Source organism: Nuphar pumila, unplaced genomic scaffold (genome assembly GCF_984573655.1).
Source record: "Nuphar pumila unplaced genomic scaffold, dmNupPumi1.hap1.1 HAP1_SCAFFOLD_1250, whole genome shotgun sequence".
NCBI classification, from domain to species: Eukaryota; Viridiplantae; Streptophyta; class Magnoliopsida; order Nymphaeales; family Nymphaeaceae; genus Nuphar; species Nuphar pumila.
The window spans coordinates 13993-25784 of record NW_028323623.1 but is presented as its reverse complement, the minus strand read 5'-3'; positions in this window follow the sequence as shown (position 1 = coordinate 25784).

The following is an 11792-nucleotide window of genomic DNA, read 5'->3' as shown; positions in this document are numbered from 1 at the left end:
ACGTTGAGAACAGTGTTATTGGGGTCTTCCCATGCAATGCTTTCTTTCCCCTCTCTACGATTGCTGAAACGGCTCATTTGCCAGCAAGCTGCCTGTTCAGTTCTAGTACACAGTGTATTTGGCATCCAGCCTTTTGCGCTCACACAGCCAAAGCTACAATCCATGAAATGTAGGCCCTCGCTCCAGAAAGCTGCTAGACAGGCCAGTGTCAAGAGCCACATGTACACACACTTCCTCATGACTCCCTTCCTTCGTATAGAGATCTGTTCTACAGATGGGTCCCTGAAGGGGTTGCTTCTTCAGTGTTTCAGACCATTTTTATAGTCATAGTTTGTGTGTGCAGATGTCCAAAATTCCAAACATCTCCAGGATAAAAACGAGGGTTGAAGCGCAATCCGACAAAGCACTGTGTTTCTTCCCTCTGATTGCGCATGAGGTCAGCCATGCTTGTCTTGAATCTTCTCAGGCTCTCTGCCAGCGCCAATCAATCATCACTTTTGAAACTTGATTCCATAGTTCTGTGCAGGCTGCGGCCACAGGTTTGGATGATGTCCAGATGGTTGCTGAGATATCCAAGACGCTGCAAGAAGCCGCCAAGAGGCAATCGGACGCCCGTGCCGAAGCGGGCGAGGCTGAAGCCTTGCGATCCGCTAGTGCGTGTCCCAATCATGGTTAACTCCAACCTCACTACGTCCGCATTAGCAATGGGACTGCGAGAGGACACACGATGTTAATGATTACAACAATAGATATAACAAATCAAGAAATTTCAAGTGACCAATGAGGCCACCAGATGCAAATCATTCTAACCAACTTGTCGATGTGTTGTTTTACAATGCTACCTCACAAACATTCCCGTATTCACATGGACTAGGACATCGTTAGGTGCTATCTGGGAATCACGATCAACATAACGAGTAGTACTTACAGGTCTTGACAACTGGGGCTGAAGAGCTACAAGTGACCTCCATCCTGCGTCCATGTCTGTGCATGTGCTTCCAGTTGGGCTGCTGCCACTGCACTGACTTTTCATATATGAAGCGCGGCAGCTGCTGCTGCAACGCCTTGCCATCGATGCGCATGCATGCCGAAAAAGCTTTCAATATTTCTCATGGGTTTAACCGACGTCGGAAAGTGGATCCTGAAAGGAAGCTGTGCAGAAGAGATGGAGTCCATCCTGGTGAGCGTCGCAGAGCTCCGTGGCCTCGTTACGTCGCTCGGGCAAGCCCCCCCCTCCGCTGCAGCCACTCGAGGGCCAGACCCCATCGTAAAGCGAGAGCTCGAGCAGAATCAAGGGCTTGATCCTCAAAGCAGCCTCCAGCGCCGTCCGGCCGCCTTCCGACAGCCACAACCACCACGCAATCCGTCAGGAGATGGCGGAGCTCCGTGGCATCATTTCCGGATTTTCTGCTCGCCCCCCACGGCCTGCTGACTCACAGGCACACAGCGGCATGCAGGTCCGGCCCCTGCTCTCAAGAGCAACGATTTTGACGTGCTTTTTCCCATACGTTGCAAACGTCGCATTCCCGGAGCGCTGAAGGCATGCGCCAGATATTTGCAGGGAGAACAGGCCTGAATGGAGCTACGCGGCTCACAACTTCTGCTTTCATTGAGCTAGGAACCCTGCTGACCCAAGAAAGCACTCAATACCTGGCACAGTTGATGGCGTTTTCTTTACAGAACTCTCGGAAAACAAGGCGCGGATATGGTAACAACGGTCAGCCCGGGATGCAGGAGGAGTTGGACGATCTGAAGGGCACAGTTGCTGACATCATCGCGGCCGCAGCTGCCGCGGAATGGCGGGGTAAGTCAGCAGCGGTCTGCGAGGGTGGCGACGATGCAACAGCCGGCTCACATGACATCCTCCAAGAACTGCGCCACCTCAATGCTTCGATGGGGCGCCTCAACTTGGTGGCTGCAGCTTCCATGTCACGCGATCAGGTGAGGCACAAAGGACCCGGGCCTCTTTGAATTGCTCGGTGTCACTCACGCTGCTCGTTGTTGCATGCTCGCTTCATTGCACACTCACCTCGCGCAGCGTTTCTTCATGCATAGGTCACTTACATGCTTGAGGTAGACTCCCATTCGGTGGGAAATCCCTACCTCAAGAGTATGCCATGAAATGAACACGCTAGCTACCATCGAAGATTAGTGGCCCATCACGAATTGCCAGGGGCAACGAAGCAAATGTTCATTTGTTCATGAGCACTCGTGTGTACTAGCTTGCCATTGACCATGTGCATTCGTAGCTGCCGTTTGTTATTCTCGGCCGTTTATTGATGAAGTGCATGCAGAGCCAGCGAAAGAGCAGAGGAGGGCAGCGACTCGGAAGCTCTCGCCGCTCCTACTCCCTCGACCCCAAGACACACGCGCAATCAACGCAGTCACGCACTATCCCTTTCTCTTCAGACAGCGGAGACGCTCAGGGAGACCTGGACGCTCTCCACGCCGCCCACCAGCCGCGCACTCACGGATCAAGGCGCGTTCACGGCGTCAGGGGTCGCAGCGGGGGGGATTGTCTGATGACGAGGACGCCCACACGACTCGCACAAGCGGAGCATCGCGCTCCGGCCGGGTGCCACGGCAAAAGGCGCCCATGTTCTCCTCCCGAGCAAGCAGCGCCCCAGCGCGCAGGGCGCCTTCGCGGCGACCGACACGTCCCAGCTATGACGACGACTTAGTCGACCCTCGACGGCCTCACGCAGCCCCCTCCAGCGGTACGGGGGAGCTCCTCAGACAGGTCCTCGGTATTTCTGAAACCGCAACGATCCTCGGCCTTGACGCCGCCCACGTCCTCGCGGCACTGACTCGCGCCGAGGAGCCTCCGCGACACCGCGAGGGGCTCCTCCCCGACACCGCTGCTGGCATCATTGGGTCGCTCCTCTCAGAGCTTGCGGATGTTGCAGATATGCTCAGGGACACTGCCGCTGAGCTGACTCATACATTCGAGGGCGCAGCGTTGTCCGCGGCACATATCCTTCAAGTGCGCGTCGACGACGCGCTGAGTGAGTTACGCAGCGTTGGGTGTGTTGTTGTTGGCAGTGGCGGGCTCGACCCCACCGTCTTGCATGCGGCGCGGCAGTGCGGTCGGCAAGTGGCGCTTCTGCGGCGAATCGCAATGCTGGCTTCTCGCCACACGCTCACAGCACTGCCTGCACAGACAGAGGGCGCTCAGCTCGCGGGAGTCAGGGTGACAGCCGCACCTCCGCAACCAACCCACCAGATGCGGAGCCCTCTGACGGCGACCTTTGGGCGCAGATCGCACTCGGCAGGCCCTGCTGAGTCACAGAGGCAGCCCTCGAGTGCGCCCAGTCAAGCGGAAAGAGCCGTTCCTCCTGCTGATGGCGCGGAGGAGCGTCTCTCCGCCCTTGAGCGTGACATTCACGAGCTCCGCGGGCTGACTGATGGGATGAATGTCCATGACCGTGTAGTGCTGCGGGGCGGAGGGGAGGGGGGCAACACGCTCGAGGGCCGGGTGCTGGTCTTGGAGCAGGAGGTGAGCGCGTTGAAGGTAGCAGCAAACGAGTGGCAAGCATCCATGCGGCACCAGCATCCAGCTCGCACAGCCGTTGAAAGCAACGCAGCTGAGGCTGAGACAGGCCAGCGGGAGGGGACAGCAGCGAACGAGGCTGCACAGCAGGTGTGGTATTGGAAATGTGATCTGATTTGTCATGATGCCACTATGAGACGTATCGTCCTGAAATGCCGCAGCCAGAAAAAGAAAAAGAAAAGAGACGCTGCAGCCAGAATCTGTAATGTTTGAGGCACTGGCAAAGGCACTGGTACAGGCAGTTGCCTTACCAGCATAGCATTGAACGCTGCTCGGTTCTGAAACGCTATTCAGAGTTCTACCGCGTGCCACTCAGGACCTCTCAGCATGCCTCAGCCAGTGTCTGTCGCATGACGGCAAGCGTGCTGGACACCCCTTCCCCTCTATGGACCCAACAACTGAGGCAAAGAGTTCTCTTGAGCGATGCATGCCGTTGTTATTCCCCAAAGCCTACTGGTCTGGTGTGCATGTTACCACCATGGGCAAGGCAATGGACCTGCTCATTGTCCGGCATACCCACATGAGCCACGCTTGAACGTGCCCATTGATCAGAACGCCCTCATCAACAGCACACAACAAACGCTCCCCCGCATATTAGACCATTGTCCATCGATCGCGCGACAAGTGTGACGCACTCATGCACCACGCTGCAACTTGCCGGCACGTGCATGTCAATTCGCTGAGCGGCCTTGTTTCTCTCACAGATAGAACGACTTCGCGCCGAGTTGGCAAGAGCACGTGAGCAGTCCAACCGAGCTAAGGAAGTGGCATGGCGGTTGCAGGCGCAGAGGGGGGAAGGCCTGGCCACCCTCAAGCGCCGCAACGAAGACTTGGCGCTCCAGCAGGGCGCCGTCGCTGCGGCCTCCCAAACCGATGAGGAATTGCAACAGGTCCGGACGGCTCGTGACCGCGCTGTCGCGGACCTGCAAGTTCTGACAGCGCGTCTTGCTGTTGCCGAAGGGGTGCGACCTCGTCCCCTTCCCCCTCATAGTGTTAGTGCTTGCTTGCATGGACCTTGTTTAATTCCGAATGATTTCCTTTTCTGATTGTTACTGAATTCCTTAGCATTTCCTGCTCCACTTTGCAGTCTGCCCTGTACGCTCCCCACACTCTCGAGCATGCTTTGCAGCGTTTTCGTGATGCTTCGGACATAGGCTGCGACATGAAGTGTGCTGTGTTTGCGTGATGAAATTTGCAGTAAACGAGATACTTGAATGCGCAATCGAATGCGGAGATCCGTGCTGTCTACGACTAATCTATTGCAATCGCTCGTAGTCATCCTTGCTCTGCAGCATGCCGGAATGACCTTCATGACGGTGTCAGCGACAACAGCAATGGCAACACAATCAATCTCAAGCCTTTCCAAGGTCGAGATCGGGTGTCTCAGCCACCTTGCACAGGGGGCTTCTGCTCCCACCACCACCACCGCCACCCACTCTCTTCTTGCCCCCCCCACCCCCACGCCCACACACACACACAACTAAGTGTTGCGCTGCAGGAATCCGGGGATCAGTGCAGGCGGGCGGAGCGTGAGCTGCAGACAATGACACGCCTGAAGGAGGCATCTGAAGAGAAGGCCCTTGCGGCTGTTCGCTCTGCCGCCCAGGCGGAGGCTCAAGCTGCTTTGCTCGAGCAGCTGCTTGCAAGGGCTGAACTCACCCTGGCGAGACAAGGTGCGACCGCACCACCTTGTCCCCTGCCACAGACTTCACACACGCACCTTTAGGCTATCAGCTTTGGCTGTCTCGCCCGTTGTCAACGCCACCTTCATTGGGCTGACGTATTTGTATTCACACACACTCACCAAGATCTGCTGGTGCCTCAACAAAGCAGCTTCGATGATGATGGCAATGTACCTCTGTGTCATCGCGGTCATATAAGGCTTAACTGTCCCTACCGCTGACGTCCAATCAGCTGTATCGTTGTCAACGTAATTCATTGTTTGGTTGCCCTCGGCCCACGCCGTCTACTGTTTGCTTATCTATGTGATGGTTTGATGATTCTTTCGTGAATACTTGCAGGCTTCCACCCTGTGCCGACTAGTTCTCGCGTATCTGTATCATGTAATAGTGTATCGTTTTACACCACTACCGCGTCCATCATAGACATTGGCAACTCCAAGTGTTGCTTGGGAATCATTGCTACCATTTCCAACACCTGAGGCAAGCATACCTGGATTAGCCTGACCACGTCTACCACCAACTCACCTCCGTTGATCCTGTTTCAAATTGTGCGGATGTATATTGAGCGGCTGCTCCTAGACGTTGCTGCGTGAACCACGGCCAGCAGCTACCCCGGAATGGGGTTAAGAGCCAGTACCGTCCCAGATAATCATGAATTTTCAAGGATACAGACCTACAAAACAAAGCGCGTGACGAAGCACTGACGGCAAGCCTCGGATGCATGTACAGGAAGATTATATCAGGTGATAGTTGATGCGGCACTTGCGAAGCCGAGATGACTTGCACTTTGTTGGTTTGACGATCTCCATTGCTGATCACCATTTAACTATGAGCATGATGCCTGTGAATATCTCTCGGCCTCTCCTCCGCATCCTCATGCACATTGTGAATGCCAACTGGTCAGCATTCAGTGCTACAGCGACAACCTGAACAAATTACATTACATCAAAAGCAGACATGTCTTTTCTTCTCCATGACCTGACCTGACGCGTCATCATGTGTGTGCGTGTGGTACTACTACACCAACACTCCGCCCTTCTCGTGCAGAGCTGCCTCTACCACGGCGCAAAGGTGGCAGATGTCACCATTCAAGGTCACTCCCTCCTGTACACCGTCACACCCGCCAATTCCACGAGGACAGCGGCACCAACTCCGACTCCGACGCACATGCCAGGCCTTCTGCCGCCCCTCCCCGCTCCCTGGGGGCCCCGCCTTGGCCCGCGACCGCCGAAATCCAGCTCCACGGATTCTGCAACATCAGCCCGAGCAGATCACCACAACCCCCACACACCTCCGCCGCCCCGCATGATTACCTAACCACCTCAGAGCGATCCCGTCGCGACCGCGCCGGCTCGAGATGCCCCGAAGGCGCACGCCATGATTTATCAATCGATCACCACGATGATCCCGGCGTGACAGCCGACCGGTACATGCGCGCTGAGTCATTCGGAAGTCATGACGCAGAACTACGTAACCGCCAGCTGAAGACGTTCCCCACCACTGCTGGCGAACACGATGAAGGCGGCGAAGGAACCATGGACCCGCGCAAACGACATGGAGGGATGTGGCAGATGGCACGACATGCCTGTGAGAGCCCAACCGGCAGGCAGTGGATGCGTGATGCATCGCTCGAGCATAGGAAGGACACGCGTCATGGGGACGAGGGAGGCAATACACCCGCCAAGAGTTGGTTCGAGGGCAATGGAACTGCCAAGAACTACGTAAATGATGCACACGGCCCAGGGCCGTCATCCCTCAGTGCAGGGACGGTGATACACGTGCCATCCGAGGCCGTTGCAGAGTCGGGGAAAGGTCGAGGGGGTGGCTGCTAATCCAGAGTAAGCTACCCCCGCAATCAAAACATCATCTGGATACCAGCGAGGCCTTCCTCCCACCGTTTTATGGCGAGCACAGCGAGCTGCAGACAATTAAAGAAGGCCAATCTTTCCACGGCGACGCCACAGAGACGCTCGCCTCCCACGCCCATTCTAGCCCCTTGCCAACTGTGCTCGAGGGCGCACAAACGCAGTCCACAGGCGACAACAAAGCTTTGCCGTCCGCTGACGAAAGTGCGCAGCAAAGTAAACAACACACAAAGGACGCCCGCACGCCGTCCGCCGGCTCCGACGCAGGCGGCGAGGGAGAGAGTGCCAAGACAGACCGAGCGACCAGTACGACGACATCCGCGTCACCAATTGCGTCGGTGATGAGCTCACGCACATCAGCTGCGATGTGGCCCTCAGGCGCCAGCGGCGTCTCGGGGCGGGGGGAGTCGCGAGAGTCGTGGACGACTCAGACGCGGTTTCTGAGGCCGGGGCCGCGTACGCCAGCCATCACGCGCTCCGACGACGGCTTTTCGTTTGCCGATACAGAGATGGACGTCATCCAGCCGTGGCCGATGCACGAGGGCGGGGGGGGTGGCTCTCAGGTCCGCCGTTCCCCCCACCGCAGCGCTTCCAGGTCTCCCATGCGGAGGGCCGAGCCCGACGACGAAGCTGCTCACTTTGAAGTCGAACCGCTCTCCGGTGACGAGGCGCGCTTCTGCCGCACCCGGCCCCCGCCGATCCCATCGCTGTTGTTGTCCGCTGTGTTTTTTTGTACGAGTAGCCGTCGTCCTTGTGAGTGCAGATGCACCGTCATAATCGTCATCAGCAGAAGCAGCAGCAGCAACGGATCATCTGTGCTCGACGTGAGAGTTTATATCGTGGGAAATTGAGCAACAAACATTACTAGACGCATTACGTACTGCCGCTAAATGTTCAAACGAAATCGCCAAAAATGGCCGTTTGGAAAATTTACAACCTAAATCCAAAGAAAATTGTGGTAAAAAAATAGTGATTTTTACTATCTAGTTTTCGTGGCTATCATAATAAATATTCCGAATTTATTGTCCCTACAGTTCAATGGTTAGCGGGATTTGACAAAGTTTGAATATTAGCGTGATTGAATGGTTAGCGGCGATACGGTAATAGGTTTGTTTGGCTGTGGATGCCGCCCTCTGGCTGGTGCCCTGCTGTCACATAGTGGCCCTAGGCATCGCAGGCCTGGTCCACAGAACCTTGCGTTCTTATGAGCTTCAGGTGCACTGGAGGCGGAATTCACACCGCGCATAGCATTGTCAGGTGACACAAATAGCACATGCTGCACGGGATGACAGCCCCGCTTATGTGCCCGGAAAGCTTAAGCGCATGACAGGGCAACCCACCCATGAGTAGATAATGCACAACGGTGGGGAATGGAATTGTAGAGTTGTGTGTAAGCTGTGCACAAGCAAGCATGACGCAGGCTATCCTAGTCAGTCCGAGTCACAAATTAAGTTTTGATTTGCTCTTGTCTACTCAGCGCAGAAGTTATCTCCGCAACAAGATGCTCATCAGCAGTTGCCAGTGTCACTCTCTCGAGATAGCGATTTCTGAGCCACTGCTCAACGGACCCCCTGTCAGTGACTAACTGCCCTAGACACCGGCAGCTTAGAGGAGCAGGCGTTGTTAGCACACCACAAACACGCAGTCATTACCAGGTGCAGCCCTTGCCTTGCAGGCGCAGCTCAGCACAGAATGAAGGAGCTATGTACTCCTCCATTTGTCTCGCCCGTTGTCAACGCCGCCTTCTTTAGGCTGGCGTATCTCTATTCTTTTTGCTTTTCACTCCTCTATTTCAATGGATGAGTGCCCAACTAAGTGCCCAACCACGCCATGCAGGACGCAGCGGAAGCTGAGCGCGGCATCGACCTCATGGGATCGCAGAGCTTCCGCAGCTCAAAGTGGCCCCGCGGCATCGTCAAGTCCAGCAGCCGCACGGGAGCTGTTCCCCGCCAGGTGTCCTGGCGGCGCAGGAACAGCGGCAGCTCCCAGGGCCTCTCGACCCCCCCCCGCAGAAACTCGAGGAACGCGCGCCCCCGCCCCCCTCGCAAAGTGCCCTCTGAAGCCCCTCCCCGTCCCACCCCACCCGCCTCACCCCCCCGCCCGTCTCCCACAACATCCGTGCACAAGAGCGCAACGCTCTCCAGCATTGACAGACACTCAGACTATACGCTCACGCCCGCGATGCACGCGGATAATGCGGGCAACGACTCGAGTCTGCCACGCAACAACGATGACGTGCTTGCAACACCAGCAAACACAGCCCCCGGCGGTACCATAAACACAGAAAGAGAGGACGCAGGAGCCTGCGAGCCCCGCTTGAGGCCTCTCCGTCTGGAGGAGCCTCACTCCACACTCTCCCTGGCGCTGCCTGAGTCAGCTAGCAACAGCCACGCCCGTGACGAGACCCCCAAGATGCTAGGGCCGCGCAAAGGGGGTCCACAGGGTTCGAGTCGCAGCGAGCTCTTGGCCGCGAGACAAAGCCAACTAGGAGGAACAAAACTGCTGCATAGATCTGGTACCACCACCCCCCGCCTCCGCCCCTCGCAGCGCTATCGGACTCAGCTCTGACGAGGATGGCTGCGCCCGCAGCTCTCGCACTCCCTCCGTAACATTCCTAGCAGACGCTGTAGCTGCATCACTGCATGAAGAGGGTCCCCCATTCGGCGCACGCACCGCTTTCAGCACCCTTGTGTCGGAACTCAGCAACGTCAGAGACGTAAAAGTTGACCTAGAAAAGAGCGATTTGTCAGACTCGGGCATCGCGCCCAAGGGCACGGAGGGTGTCCACGACGACATCGGCGGTGCTACCAGCGTGCTCAGTCAGAATCCGGAAGCCCCGCCGGCCTTGGAGCAACCCGCAAAGGTTGATGACAAAGACGCTTCTCAGGGGGTTGTGGTCGCCGAGGATGAGGAGGTCGGTGCTGCTCCTGACCCGCTTGATGAGAAGCTGGCGCCTCAGAAGGCCGTGGAGCACTCCACAACGGAGGAGGGGGGGGGCGCTTTGGAGGGGGCTGGGAGTGCTGCTCCTGCCTTGCACGAAGAGAAGTCGGAAGTTGAGGAGGGTATTGAAGGCTCAGGGGAGGGTGGCGTGGCCGAGGGGTTTGTTGTCACCGACCGTGGCATTGTTAGGCGCTTCCAGAGTTTTGCAGAGGCTGCTGCGTTCTTTGGCGCGCAAGCCCCCCCCCCTCCTCAGCTCAGCGCCGCAGACCCACCTCTCTCACAGTCAGACGCTCTCGACGAAGAGCTGGCGTCGCTGCCAGACACGCCAGCGCCACGAGACGACGGTGGGTGCAGCGATCCAGAACTCTCGGATGGGCGGAGTAGCTCAGGAGGACTTGGATTGGCCGCGCTGTCGTTTGCTGACACACAGCGTGCTGACGCGTCGAAGATCGCCTTACCAACATCCGCTGACGAGGCATCATTGGGCATTAATGAGCCACACACCCGCCAGAGCATCGCAGGCAGCAGTACACCACCCACTTCTCAACACGACGATGCCAAGGAACTCCTCGAGCATGCTGACTCATCATCCCTACAACAGCACACCGCTTCCAGACCGCTCCGCAGCGCTGCTGCTGCAGTGCTCGCCGTGACTGCAGGCCCTCGAAGCACGCAGGCAAAGCTGGAGCGCGGTGTGGTAAGCAGCGAGAATTCGTCCCCGGGGCTGGAGGCGCTGGTGATGGAAGCAGAGCAAGTGTGCGACGAGCACTCGGCAGCGGAAAGCTCGACTTCAGCGACAACAACGGAGGCAGTGGGTCGGCAGGCCATGGAAAACTCTCAAAGCCAGGCACCGCTTCCTAATTCCAATCTTGCACCACCGCAGGCACCCACTCACGCAGGCTTTCAAGGTGCCGCATTAGCTGTTTGTGCCTCGAACCGCCTCGGTTCAGGCCACAAGCAAGCTCCGAGCAAGCCAGCTCAGGAAACATCGTCTACCTCTCAGTCAACAGCCGAACCGGAGCCTCAAGCTTCCATAGCCGATCGCGAGTGCAGTACGCTTGCCAACACACACCGCGCAGCTCCTCACAGGAGCTTTCAAGCTGCCACCATGGGCGTGCTCGCGGCAACCGTCTTCGCCGCTGCCCCGAGGCGAGCGTCGCCAATCCAAGCAGCCAATGTAGCAACGCCCACTTCCCTATCTACCGCTCATGAGGCCGCAGCAGCGGGTGAGAGGCAAGAAGCCGCATCAACTCCTCAATCTTCCGGTCCCGAGGGCGCTCCCGAAACTGCACCACACCGCACCGCATTCTCTACACACACCCCCACCATGGCAGCTCCTCCACAGGCTGCCTACACACCCCCCCGCTACGCATCGCAGGAGCCTCGGGTTGCCACAGAAGCGCGATCGTCACTCATACGACCGCACGAGTTCTGCCCGTACCACCTCCCGCATCAAGTCACCCCTCCAGCGCTTGCCCGCCACATGGAGACCGCTCAGAGGCGACCCATGCAGGCAAAACTCTATCCCCTGGCAGACCCGAGAGCTTCTGACGGCTACATGCGGAGCGATGGTTTGCGGCGTTCGAGTGACCGGCCTTCCCACGGCCCCCCCTCACACTTTCAAGGGCGTAACCGCTGCTTGAGGGCGCTTGAGGCAGACGATGCTTGGACGACGGGGATGCTCGAGGGTGGCGGTTGGCAGCCTAGCTACCTTGGAGCGGCTGTCCACGCGTCACCCCAGGCCCTTATCTCTGC